Here is a 12,908-nt window from a genome sequence, read left to right as displayed (position 1 = left end):
GAGGTGGGTTAGCCATGGGAAGTGCAGGGTTACAGGAATAGGGTAGTGGGGAGGTGAGTTTGGGTGGGATGTTCTTCGGAGGGTCTGTGCAGATTTGATGGGCCAAATGGCCTGCTGCTGCACTGTAAGGATTCTACAGTCTGTCCATTCGAGTGGATTCCATGAAGAAGAGAGGTTAACCTCCTCCTGGGCAATACTGTCCCTCAATCAGCAGCAATAACACGGTGTAACTATCCATTTAAATTCCTTCTGTTTGAAGGAGCTTGCTGTCTGCTGCTTTCCTGCCTTTCAATATTGACTCCACTTCAAAATTACTTCAATAGTTGTACAGCATTCCTGAGGTCATTATTAAGGTATATAAATTCGAGCTCTTTTATGTTTACCTGCTATTGGCAACTACGATGATTTAAGCAGCTGGCAGCGACCATGTGTGTTACGCTGTACACACACACATTGAGAACTTTATGAAGCTTGCTTCAGGGTACAGACACCACTGATGACAGGAACAGACTTCTCCGCACGTGAATCAATAACACATTGTTGGCCAGGCAACCATCCCAATTTTAATGAGATCTCCCGTTTGTTTGTAAACCATCTGAAGGTCTTTAGTATTATTTTCCCACAGTGGAGGTAATGAAGTGTTCTTGGAGAAATCAGTTAAGACTCTTCACCGGTGTAATAGTTGGGCTGTGACTACAGGAGGCGACAGTGAGGGATCTGGAGAGACAGGGTATGGGACTGTCAGATGACACTGCGACTCCAGACCGCAGTCAAACCATTCTCGGCGCCTACACTTCCTCTAGAGCAAAGCAGCCCCTCTCCCGAGAGGAATACTTCATTCCAGGAGTATTCCGGGCTTGGAATGATACCGCCACACCAAGAGGTTGGGATTCTTGGACAGGGATCAAGCGTGCACTTGATATAGTGACGTTGTTTGCCTCAACCGCTCCCTGTGGTGATACATTGTACTGTGCAGAGGCAAGTGGCACAGCACGAAAGCTGCTGGGCTAACAATCGAGACTGTCAAGCTAAGGTTCTGAGGGCGTATGTTCAAATCTCATCATGGGTGATGGTGTAATATGAATTTATATGGGGGGGGGGTGGTGGTGAGGGGAACGGTCTGGAATTAAGAAAAGCATCTAATGGCAATTGTTGAGGGGCTCTTGTGCCACAGTTGCCGTGTCCTTTCCTCTGAGCCAGGGGTTATAGAGTTGTACAGCACTGAGGAAGCAAAATGTGGAGGGTTGCAGGGAGAAGGCAGCGAATGGTGCGTTTCTCCTTTTGAGACCTGGTACAGTCATGATGGGCTGAATGGTCTCTTTCTGTGCTGTAACCATTCTATACTTCAATGTCCTCGCAGATGGGGATGAGAATGAGGAATGTATGACCACAGGAGGTGGGTGGGTAAGTTTACCAGAAAGCTGACATGGAGGTTTGAAGAGTGAGAGGGGATTAAATTGTCTCAGCGCTAGACTGACAAGAGTCATAGAGCTGTGAAGCACCAAAACAGACCTTTCAGTCCAACTCATCCGTGCTGACCAGATATCCTAAATTCATCTAGTACCATATCCCTCTAAACCCTTCCTCTTCACGTATCCAAACAGATGCCTTTTAAATATTGTAATTGTACCAGCCTCCACCACTTCCTCTGACAGCTCATTCCATACATACACCACCCTCTGTGTGAAAAATTTGTACCTTAGATCCCTTTTAAATCTTTCCCGTCTCACCTTAAACCTATGCCCTCTAGTTTTGGACTCCCTTTTCCTGGGGAAAAGACCTTGACTATTCACCCTATCCATGCCCCTCATGATTTTATAAACTTCTATAAAGTCATCCCTCAACCTCCAGTGAAAATAGCCCCAGCCTATTCAGCCTCTCCCTATAGCTCAAACCCTCCAACTCTGGCAACATCCTTGTAAATCTTTTCTGAACCCTTTCGAGTTTCACAACATCCTTCCTGTAGCAGGTAGAGCAGAATTGAAGGCAGTATCCCAAAAGTGGCCTAACCAATGTCCGATACAGCCGCGGCACAACCTCCCAACTCCTATACTCAATGCACTGACTGAGGAGGTCCAGGTTCAAGTCCCACCTGTCCCAGAGGTGTGTAATAACACCCCTGAATGGGTTAGTTAGGGAAAATTATCTATAAACAGTTGAACCACTGTTGAAGCCCTCAAGATGTTAACAGGAAAAGACAGGGTAGATAAAGATAAATTATTTCCAACAGTTGGGAATTCTAGAACTAGGGGTACAGTCTGAGAATTTGGACCAGACTGTTTAGGAGAGATAGAACATAGAACAGTACAGGACAGTACAGGCCTTTCAGCCCACGATGTTGTGCCGACCTATTATCCTACTAAGATCAAACTAACCTGCATACCCTTCATTTTTCTATCATCAATGTGCCTATCCAAGAGATGTTACGAAACACTTCTATATATAAAGGGTGGGAACTCTCTTCCACAGTGGATGCAGGATCAGTGGTTAACTCTAAATCTGAGATAGATAGATTTTTGTTAAGCAAAGGTATTAAGGGATGTGGACCAAAGACAGGTCCAGGGAGCAATGAGATGTGACTATGGAAGCACGTTTTGGCAAATGCTTTGTCAAACGCTGGGAGTGAGAACGAGAGTAGTGATAGCAAACACAAAGAATGATTAGCAAAGAAATCTGATCAGAGAGAGGAACAGAACTTCTTCAAGATGGGCATAACTGGAAGAAAATAAAACAAAGTACTGCGGATGCTGGAGACATGAAACAGAAACAGATATTACTGGAAAAAGTCTGTTCTGAAGAAGGAACTTGAAACGTTAACTCTGTTTCTCTCTCCACAGATGCTGCCAGACCTGTTGTGTTTCTCCATCAATTTCTGTTTTTGTTTCAGATTTCCAGCATCTGCTATTCCTTGTTTTATTTATACGAAGTGAAATAGAGTTAGATCTCATTAAATGGTGCAACAGGCCCAACGGGCTGAATGGCCTACTCCTGTTGCTAGGAGTGCTGCAAAAAACCCATTTAGAGTCAACATGGTAACATTCCTTTCAGTTCAACTTGTCCGTGCTGACCACACATCCCAATCTGACCTCGTCCCTACATTTGGCCTATTTCGTTTCCCATTCATCTTGATTCACTGATTTACTTTAGGCAGCAGATCTGCTATCCTTACCCAGTCTGGGCATACATGTGTCAACCACAAAAACATGGCTGACTCCTAACTGCCCTCTGGGCAATTAGGGATGTACAATAAATACTGGCCTTGCCAGCAATGCCCACTCACCACAACCAGAGAAAGAACAAAAATTCTCACCACTCTCTGAGTGAAGACAACTATATAAGGAAAAAGAGTAGGCCACTTGACCTATCAGGCTATGCTTCCCCCATTCAATAAGATCATGGCTGATCTGATTTTAACCTCAACTCTATATTCTGGCATACCTCCAATAATTTCCATTCCCTTGGTCATCAAGAATCTGTCTTCCTCTGCCTTAAAAATATTTATCGATTCTGCATCCACTGCTGCTCGAGAAAGGGAATTCCAAAGACTCATAAGCCTCAGTCAGAAAAATAAATTTCTCCTGAATTCCTGCTTGGATTCAGTGGTGGTTATCTTAAAGTTAGTTTGGAATAATGGAAGCACCTCCTCTGCAAAAGATTCCTCTACAATCTTAAAGGCCTCTATCAGTTTAATCTTTAGAGTCATAGAGGTCTACAGCATGGAAACAGGCCCTTTGGCCCAGCTTGCCCATGCCTCCCAGTTTTCACAATTAAACCAGTCCCATTTGCCTGTATTTGGTCCATATCCCTCCATTCCTATCCCATCCATGTATCTGTTTCTTAAATGTTTCTTAAATGACAAAATTGTACTCATTTCCACTAGTATTTCTGGCAGCCCATTCCAGACACTCACCACCCTCTGTGTAAAGAAATTGCTCCCCTGAACCCTTTTGTATCTCTCTCTTTTCACCTTAAACCAATGCCCTCTAGTTTTAGACTCCCCTACCATGGGGAAAAGCTGTTGGCTATCTATCTTATCTATGCCTCTCATGACTTTATAGAGCTAATTAAGGTCACCCCTCAGTCTCCTATCACAGCCTATCCAACTTATCCTTATAACTCAAACCTTCCAGTCCAGGTAGCATCCTAGTAAATCTTTTCTGCACTCTTTCTAGTTTAATGTCCTTGCTATGGTAGGGCGACCAGAACTGCACACAGTATTCCAAATGTGGCCTCACCAATGTCTTGTACAGCTACAACAAGACGTCCCAACTCCAATACTCAATGCTCTGACCGATGAAAGCTAGCAAGCTGAAAGCCTTCCTCACCACCCTGTCTGCCTGTGGCCCCACTTTCAAGGAGTATGAACCTGTACCCACAGATCTCTTTGTTCTATTACACTCCCCAGGAGTCTTACACATTGACTGTGTAAGTCCTGCCCTGGTTTGACTCACCAAAATGCAACACCTTGCATTTATCTAAATTAAACTCCACCTGCCGTTCCACAGCCTACTGGCCCAGTTGATCAAGACCTTAGATTTCTCTTCTCCAGGGAAAAGAGTACCTCCCTGTTTAAACTTTCAGGATTGGCAGAATATCTTGGTTCTGATATGAATGTAGAGTACATACTCCTTCTCCAGTGTTTTATTACAACCTTTTTTTAAATGAAGAGCACACCAGAGCCATGCACAGTATTGCAAGTGTGGTCTAAGCAATGTTCTAATGTAGCATAATATTTACAGACAGTTTTCATTAATTTCTTGTAACAGAGCTGTGAGCAAGTTGGGGCACATTCCATAGTAGCTTTATCCTTGTTGTAATATTCTGCAGCTAAAGTCACGTCTCTTTTGCACATGGGCCAGTAGATTTTGAAACCACAAAGTCTAATTGTTGCAAGCAGGCTTATCCTGAGGTCAGGCAGGGGCTCAACTGCTGTAACTCAGGAAGTTCCCAACAGACAATGACTTGTAGATAGTTGGATACATTCTCTAGTGTGAGCCAAGGAAGGGTTGGTAGTGGGTGGAATGGGTAATGCGGGCTGTTACTTGCTCACCATCAACAGCTTGCCAAGGCCAGAAGCTAACCTGTCCTTCTCGAGTCAGTGTGCATGATGTTTGCAGCTAGCTCAGTTGGCTGGATGGCTGATTTGTAATGCCAACAGCGTGGGTGCAATTCCTGCACTGGCTGAGGTTACCATGAAGGCCCATCCTTCTCAACCTCTTCCCTCTCCTGAGGTGTGGTGACCCTCAAGTTAAACTGCCACCACTTTCTAATGAGAGAACAGCCCTATGGTCTGGTGAGTTTATCTTTATGGAAGGAAGCCATTAATTCTACAGATCAAGTGCTAATGGGATTGGTTGGACAATACATTTGGTCAGGGACCTGACTCAGCAAGGCAGTAATGGGGTTTCCTTCAAACTCACACCCTCTCCAGGCTAGAACTTCTGGGACGCAGTTTTTGGGGGGTTGGTGGGGTGGGGTGGAGTGGGGGATTGGTGTTCTGTACAGGTTCCCTGAAGCAGTTTGGTTCTTACAACAGTGCGACCACTCCATGGGAATTTCCACAGGCACCAGATTTTAATCGCAAACAGAATTCAAATTCATAAACTATGTTAGACTCATACTCTGAATGACTGACCATGCAGAACCACAATACTATCTGCAGACTTGCTGACAGTTTATGGTATTTTGTGTTTTAACAGAGTGAGGATTGGGTGGGATAGTCTCACACTGACTAAGTCTTTCCCACACACGCACAGGCACACACACATGCACGCACACGCAGATACATACCCATAGCGCACACACAAACATAAACGTACAGGCGCACACAAAAACAGACAGGCGCACGCAAAAACAGACTGGCGCACGCAAAAACAGACTGGCGCACATAGGAAGACACAGATACGTACACACGAGTACACAAATACACATACATGCAAACATACACACATGCTCACACACAAGTACATGCACAGACACAGAGACATACACAGACTACACCTGGCCAACGCAATCCCAGATTATCAGTTCATTACATGTGTGTTCACAGAGATGTTTAAAGTTGATTTGAAACCTGAACAGATAGAAAGAAAGAAAATAACTATTTATAATGTCTTTTGTGGCCTCAGGGTACTCCAAAATGTTGTCCAACCAACAAAACACATAAAACATCTGCAAAGTAGGAAACAGCAACCGATTTGCACACCGTATGCTCCCACAAATAGTACTGTAAAATTGTGATCAGATTTATTTTTGTTGAGTCACGTGGTTGAGGCATCAATACAAGAACTCACCTGCTCCCTGTGACTGTGGGATCTTTAATATGCACCTGCTGAATGGGCACAGATTCGGTCCCAGTTTAACGTCTCCTCTGAGGCATTGCAACCTCTCTCTGAGGAGTGAGAGACTGGAGCTAGTCCTGGTACATCTCAGGGTGGGGTTAAACCCACAATATGGTGACAAGACATGCCAGTTTTGCCAGGCAGCCCTGTTTTTATCATTAATTGTCCCTGAGAAGATAGAGTTGAAGGAATATATAGATCAGCTTCTGAAGTAAGCTTTGATGTAATTGTGACTACATGCTAGGACTCTGCTAGAAGGTCGGAACCTGTACAGCTTGGAGCTGTTCTGTTATCGTACTATCATATACAGGCTGTTAATTAAGGTTGTCTGGATGTCTGGCCTGAGCTGGTACGAAAATCTCAAGAAGCCAGACTAAGACAGCAATTTCCTGAAAATGATTCAAACACAGTTTGCAATTATTCTGCAGGAGCAGGCAAAGTTTGAATTGAATTTAAGATCCTGCACACATGCCCTTTTCTGCAGCAGTTGGCACCGTCTGTGCCACTCTGCCCTGCAGTGTGTGACATTACATTTCCGGGTAACATGTGGAAGGTGCTCTGGATGAGGGGAGGGGTGGGAGCAGAAAAGGGGGGATAGCTGGACGGGCCTGTACGAGTTATTTACATATCCACGGAGTGTGCTTTCCTCTGGATAAGGCAGGGAGCCAACTGGAGGAAGGAGTGACACCCATGTGTGGCCACTCCAACCTGCCTCCTTTACACAACACCTTCCAAAGTCACAACCATTTCCATCTCGAGGGATAACCTTTTTATTATGCTATTAAGTAATGCTTAACTTTTTAACTTTTACTACCTTGTACCTAAGCTTTTTTTGTACCTAGGTACCTAAGATGTGGTACCATGTGTGGCAACATTATACACTTTTCGCCGTACTCCCATCCCTCTGCGCTTGAGTACACGTGAGAATAAAATCCAAAATCTAAATCTAAATCTAAAGGGCAGCAGATACATGGGACACCAACCCCTGCAAGTTCCCCTCCAAGCCAGTCACCATCCTGACTTGGAAATATATCGCTGTCCCTGCACTGTCGCTGGGTCAAAATCCTGGAACTCCCTCTCTAAGGGCATTGAAGGTCAATCTACACCTGATGGACTGCAGTGGTTCAGGAAGGCAGCTCACCACCACCTGTCTCAAGGGGCAATTAGAGATGGCCAATAAATGATGGCCCAGCCAGCGATGACAATGTCCCACAAGCAAATAAAAACAGAAGTAGCTGAGTGACAAAAAAAAGTCAAAGGTGCCTTCACCTACTGGACTGCAAAGGTAAACGTGTGAGTTGCATTAGCATTAGATGGCCTGCATTTCACTTTTGAAAAGTTGGTCACCCATAGCCCACAAACCTAGTGACAGCGTTGCGCAGGGGGCTGCATTCTGATCGGAATAAGAACAGAGAAAAGAAACAAAGTGTATCGGACCTTGGCATTCTGTAACCCACAGCCCAGTTGTGACCGCATTGGCAACAGAATAGGCACGAGACTCACTATCCCTGAATAACACTGATTGTGCCGCGGATGATCAGACCCAGAGGAAGATCCCCAGGGACCAGAAGATAAACTCCGGGATCATGTATCATGTTACTGACTCTGTCCACAGGACTGACCCATCTGGAACGAGGAGACTAACTGACATAGTGATTGTGTAAGTGGCCAGAGAGTTGACCATCAATGATAGAACTGATCGATGCTGCCATGACCAGGATTGTAAATCCAGAATTTAACATCGCTGGTTAGCATGCCCTGGTGAATTTAGGGATTGAATAGTATTTTGCTCAAATAAATAGTGATTTTAAAATGAATCCATAAGGTCTTAAAAAAGACAGGGGCAACTTTTTTTACACAGGGAGTGGTTCGTGTGTGGAATGAGCTTCCAGACAAAGTGGTGGATGCGGCTACAGATACAGCATTTAAAAGACATTCAGATAAATACATGAATAAGAAATATTTGGAGGGATATGGGCCAAGCGCAGGCAGATGGACTAGTTTAATTTAGGATTATGGTCAGCATGGACTGGTTGGGCCAAAGGATCTGTTTCCGTGCTGCGTGACTCTATGTGGTGGTGCAGTGGTAAGGCCATTAGACTAACAATTCAACAAGTATAAGCTAATGATCTGGGGATAACGGTGTCAAATCCCGTCAGGAGAGGTGGTAAAGTTTGGGTTCAATTTTTTAAAAAAAATTAAAAGCCAGTCTAATGGCCATCATGTAACCACTGCCAATGGTTGTAAGCAAAACCTCATCTGGTTCATTAATGTTTTTCAGGGAAGGAAATCTGCTGTCCTTACCCAGTCTGGCCTACACGTGACTCCAGACCCACACCAATGTCGCTGACACTGAAGTGCCCTCTGAAATGGCTGAGCGTGCAGCTCCATTCAAGGACAATTAGAATCGGGTAATAAATACAGACCTTGATAGTGATGCCCGCATCTCACAAAACGCTAATTTAAAAAACTATTATTTATTTAACCACAGAATGATTGCAGTCTCCCACTTATTATGACAGGGACAGCATGGCAGATGCTCTTCGTTGGCTGCAAAGGACTTTGGAGAGTTCCTTAAGATGGGAGATGGTGGTGCATTGGTAATCACACTGGGCTTGTAATCTAGTGGCCTGGGGTGACCAGTTCAAATCCCACTATGGTAGATTGTGGAATTTTAAATTCAATTAATAAATTGGCAATTGGAAAAGAGTTTCAGTGATGGTGACCATAAGAGCCATCATCAAGTGCTGTAAAGATCCATCTGTCTCACTCATGTTCTTTGTCTTCAGGGAATGACCTTACCCAGGTGAAATAACTGCACAGAGGCCGGTATCCTGGGACCAAGTCACCCTTTAGTTACATGGGCTCTGGCCAGCCAGCACAGAGCCAGTCCCTAGATTGAGGGAGACTCTCTGAATCTCCTATTTATCTCTGTCAGCCAGGACTCCCTGATTAGCACAGGTTAATAGCCCCAGTCACAGAATTCATAGTCAATGAAATCCACCTGGCTCTGGTTCTAATCACTATATCCCTCCCCCGACTCAGTGCAGGGATGTAGGCCTGTTCTTTTTCTTGTAGCTTCTCCTGGGACATTTTCACCTCCAACTCTGACTTGAACATGGACAGCATGTACTAGACCATAGCTTGTCACCAAGTCACCCTTTAGTTGCACGTACACAATACACAGACTCTGACTAGCCAGCTCAGAGCCAGTCCCTAGAGTGAGGAGATTCTCTGAATCTCCTGTTTATCTCTGTCAGCCAGGGCTCCCTGTTTGGCACAGGTTAACTACCTCAATCACGGAAATCATAGTCAATGAGATCCATCTGGTCCTGGTTCCAATCACATCACCAGCCTGGTCTACATGTGACTCCAGGCCCAATATTGACTCCTAAGTGCTCACAGTTCAAAGGCAAACAGAGATGGGTGACAAATGTTGACCTTTTGCCAGGGAGGCCCATGCAGGAATGGAAAGTGCTTCCATTTCATTGCCCGCCCATAGGGATCTTGTGAATCAACAGAGGGTACCCAGTGCAGTTTGCCAAAGTGCCTCTGTCATCTGCCAGGCCTCCACTTACAAACTAACCCCCACTTCAGCTACCAGCTACACCCTGCAACTCCTGTGTAAAAAGCAAGAACACAGCAAAGTACGTCTGCTCTTTAAAAGGAGGGATTTAATTGTAATCAGGTTTAAATTATAGGCCTGCAACGTGGCAGGTTTTAGTTAAAACATCATTATTAAAAAACAACTTGCATTTATTGATCACCTTTTATGTAATGAAATATCTTCAAGACACTTCACAGGAGTTTTATAAAACAAGTATTCACTGAGCTGCCGGGAGATATTAGGTCAGATGATCAGAAGCTTGCTCTAAGAGGTAGGCTTACAGCAGCTTCTTAAAAGGAGGGGAGTTGAAATGGTGGAGAGCAGAGTGAAGGGAGTTCCAGAGTTGGGCCCCAAAGACACAAACACAAACGGTGGAGTAATTAAATTCAGCAGATGCTCGAGAGGCCAGATTTAAGGAGTGCAGATATTCCAAGGCTGAGACAGGAAGGTGCAAGAGCATGAATGGATTTTGCAAACAAGGCTGAGAGTTTTAACATCAAGGGGTTGCCTGACCTGGAGGCAGCTTGTGTCAGCGAGCAAAAGGGGCAATGGGTCACACGAGACAGCAACATGCTTAACTGATTTGATTTATTTTACGGTCACGTGTACCCACGTACAGTGGTAAGTGTTGTTTTACAGGAAGATTGTACCGTACACGTCTATTGGGGTAACAGGTCAGTGTGCGGGATATGATGGTACAGCTGCTGAGAAGATGCCGAGAGAGATCAACATTAATATTAAAGAGGTCCATTTAAAACTCTGATAGCAGCGGGGAAGAAGCTGTTCTTAAATTTGTTTTTTTTTTATAGAATCCCTATAGTGTGGAAACAGGCCCTTCGCCCCAACAAGTCCACACTGAACCTTGGAGCATCCCACCCAAACCCATCCCCCTATAGCCCACCTAATATACACCTCCCTGAACACTACAGGCAATTTAGCATGGCCCATCCACCTAACCTGCACATCTTTGGACTGTGGGAGAAAACCGGAGCACCCGGAGGAAACCCACGCAGACACGGGGAGAATGTGCAAACTCCACACAGACAGTCACCCGAGGCTGGAATCGAACCCAGGTCCCTGGCGCTGTGAGGCAGCAGTGCTAACCACTATTATACGTGTTTGTTGATACGCGTTTTCAAACTTTTGTATCTTCTGTCCAATGGAACAGGGTGATAGAGATCTTTGGTTATGTTAGGTGCTTTCCTGAGGCAGTGGGAAGTGTAGGTGGAGTTGATGGATGGAAGGCTGGTTAGTGTGAAGGGCTGTGTTCATGACTCTCTGTAGTTTCATTTGGTCTTGGGAAGAACAGTTACCAAACCATGCTGTGATGCATCCAGATAGAATGCTTTCTATGGTGCGTCTATAAAAATGGGTAAGAGGCTTTATGGACATGTCGAATTTCCTTAGCCTCCTGAGGAAGTAGAGGCGTTGCTGTGCTTTCTTGACCATTGCATCAACTTGGATGGCCTTGTGATTTGCCTCTCCTTCCACTGTTTACACAGCATCACACACGGAGGCAATCAAATCAGATAATCATACACCCAGCTGGCCTTGTACTCTGAGGAAAGGGGGCTGCGGACTGCTGGGGATCAGCTGTGGCTTCCTGGACAGCATCTCACGCTCTTAGTCAAACAGTTCTACGTCCGCAACCTGCCCTCTAGGGGAACCTGGCCTTAAAATCCACGGCAATACCGCAAGGTAGTACTGAGATAGAGCTGCCTGGTCAGAGAAGCTGCCTTTAAGAGGCTGATATCCACCCATCAACCAGCACGACTGCAAAGGGATGATCTGGACATCCTTACTCTTGTGTACAAATTGGCTGCTTCATTCAGTTCAGAAAGCACTAGTTATAACGTATACCATGCAATAGATTCTCTTTGAAAATGTCTTGTCACCTGTTATCTCAGTCGACTGGTCGCACATATTATGTGAAGTTATAGATATTTTCTAATTAAGCTGTTCAGAAATGTGATGACACTCCTCTGGAGTGAGGTGGGACTTGAACCCAGGCCTCCTAGCTCAGAGGTTGGGCTAAAATTGCCCTGAATCTGTCATATGATCCACTGCACCATCTTATGAGGCAACAGCCTAGTGGTATTATCACTGGACTGTTAATCCAAACACCCGATTAATGTTCTGGTCCAAATCCTGCCAGGGCAGATGGAGGAATCTGAATCCAATAAGTTTCTGGAATTAAGAGTCAAATGATGACTATGAATCCATCGACAATTGGCAAGGGGAAAAAGAAAAACCCATTGGGTTCGTTAATGCCCTTTAGGGAAGGAAACTGCCATCCTGACCTGGTGTGGTGTATATGTAACTCCAGACCCACAGCAATGTGGCTGACTCTTAAATGCCCTCTGGGCAATTATGGATGTATAATGAATGCTGCTTAGCCAGTGACACTGTCATCCCGTGAATGAACAAAACAAAATCAAGGTCTTTACTTTTCTTTCAAACTTTTGTACTTTACCCTCTTAAAGGTAGCCCCTGCCACCACAATAGCTGATTGACTACAGGGTGCACTGTAGCCTTGCGCACTCCATTTACCAACCTGACACAGACAGACTCTAACACAGGAATAGATTCCCTATCTCTTGCCCACCCATCGTTGTTCTTTGCCTTGAAATCCCACATGGCCGAGCTCAGTTCTCGCTGGTCTACGGGTTATAGAATGAGTTTTTTTTTAAACTGAACCTGCTCCGATATGTTATTTGTGGAGCAGACCTTCTGGCCAGAGGTGGAAATACATGACCGCTGCACCACCAAGACCCTTCTGTTCCATGTTATATTCAGCCACAGAGCCATTGGGATACCTGCAGCCAGAGCTGTTTGCAATTGCGGCAAGTAAACATTTCTACACAATGACAGGGTGCTCAAAAAATTCAGAACAACATTCACCCGCACAGAGATAACAAGGTGTAGAGCTGGATGAACACAGCAGGCCAAGCAGCATCAGA

At 45.0% G+C, this 12,908-nt stretch overlaps 1 protein-coding gene across 2 annotated transcripts in view; it reads right to left on the bottom strand.

The window, feature by feature from the left end:
- LOC109920487 (neurotrophin-4-like) overlaps positions 1–12,908 on the bottom strand; it is a 61,155-nt gene that overhangs the window by 29,269 nt on the left and 18,978 nt on the right. The window contains exon 1 of one of the 2 annotated variants that reach the window (XR_007265702.1): positions 6,001–6,031. The exons of the other annotated variant lie outside the window; for it this stretch is intronic. The gene's annotated coding sequence lies outside the window, so the exon portion shown is untranslated. Of the gene's footprint in view, positions 1–6,000; positions 6,032–12,908 lie in introns of those variants that run through there. 2 annotated transcript variants of the gene reach the window in all.

Source organism: Rhincodon typus, chromosome 37 (assembly GCF_021869965.1).
Source record: "Rhincodon typus isolate 14 chromosome 37, sRhiTyp1.1, whole genome shotgun sequence".
Taxonomy (NCBI): Eukaryota; Metazoa; Chordata; class Chondrichthyes; order Orectolobiformes; family Rhincodontidae; genus Rhincodon; species Rhincodon typus.
This window is presented reverse-complemented; position numbering and strand designations above follow the sequence as displayed.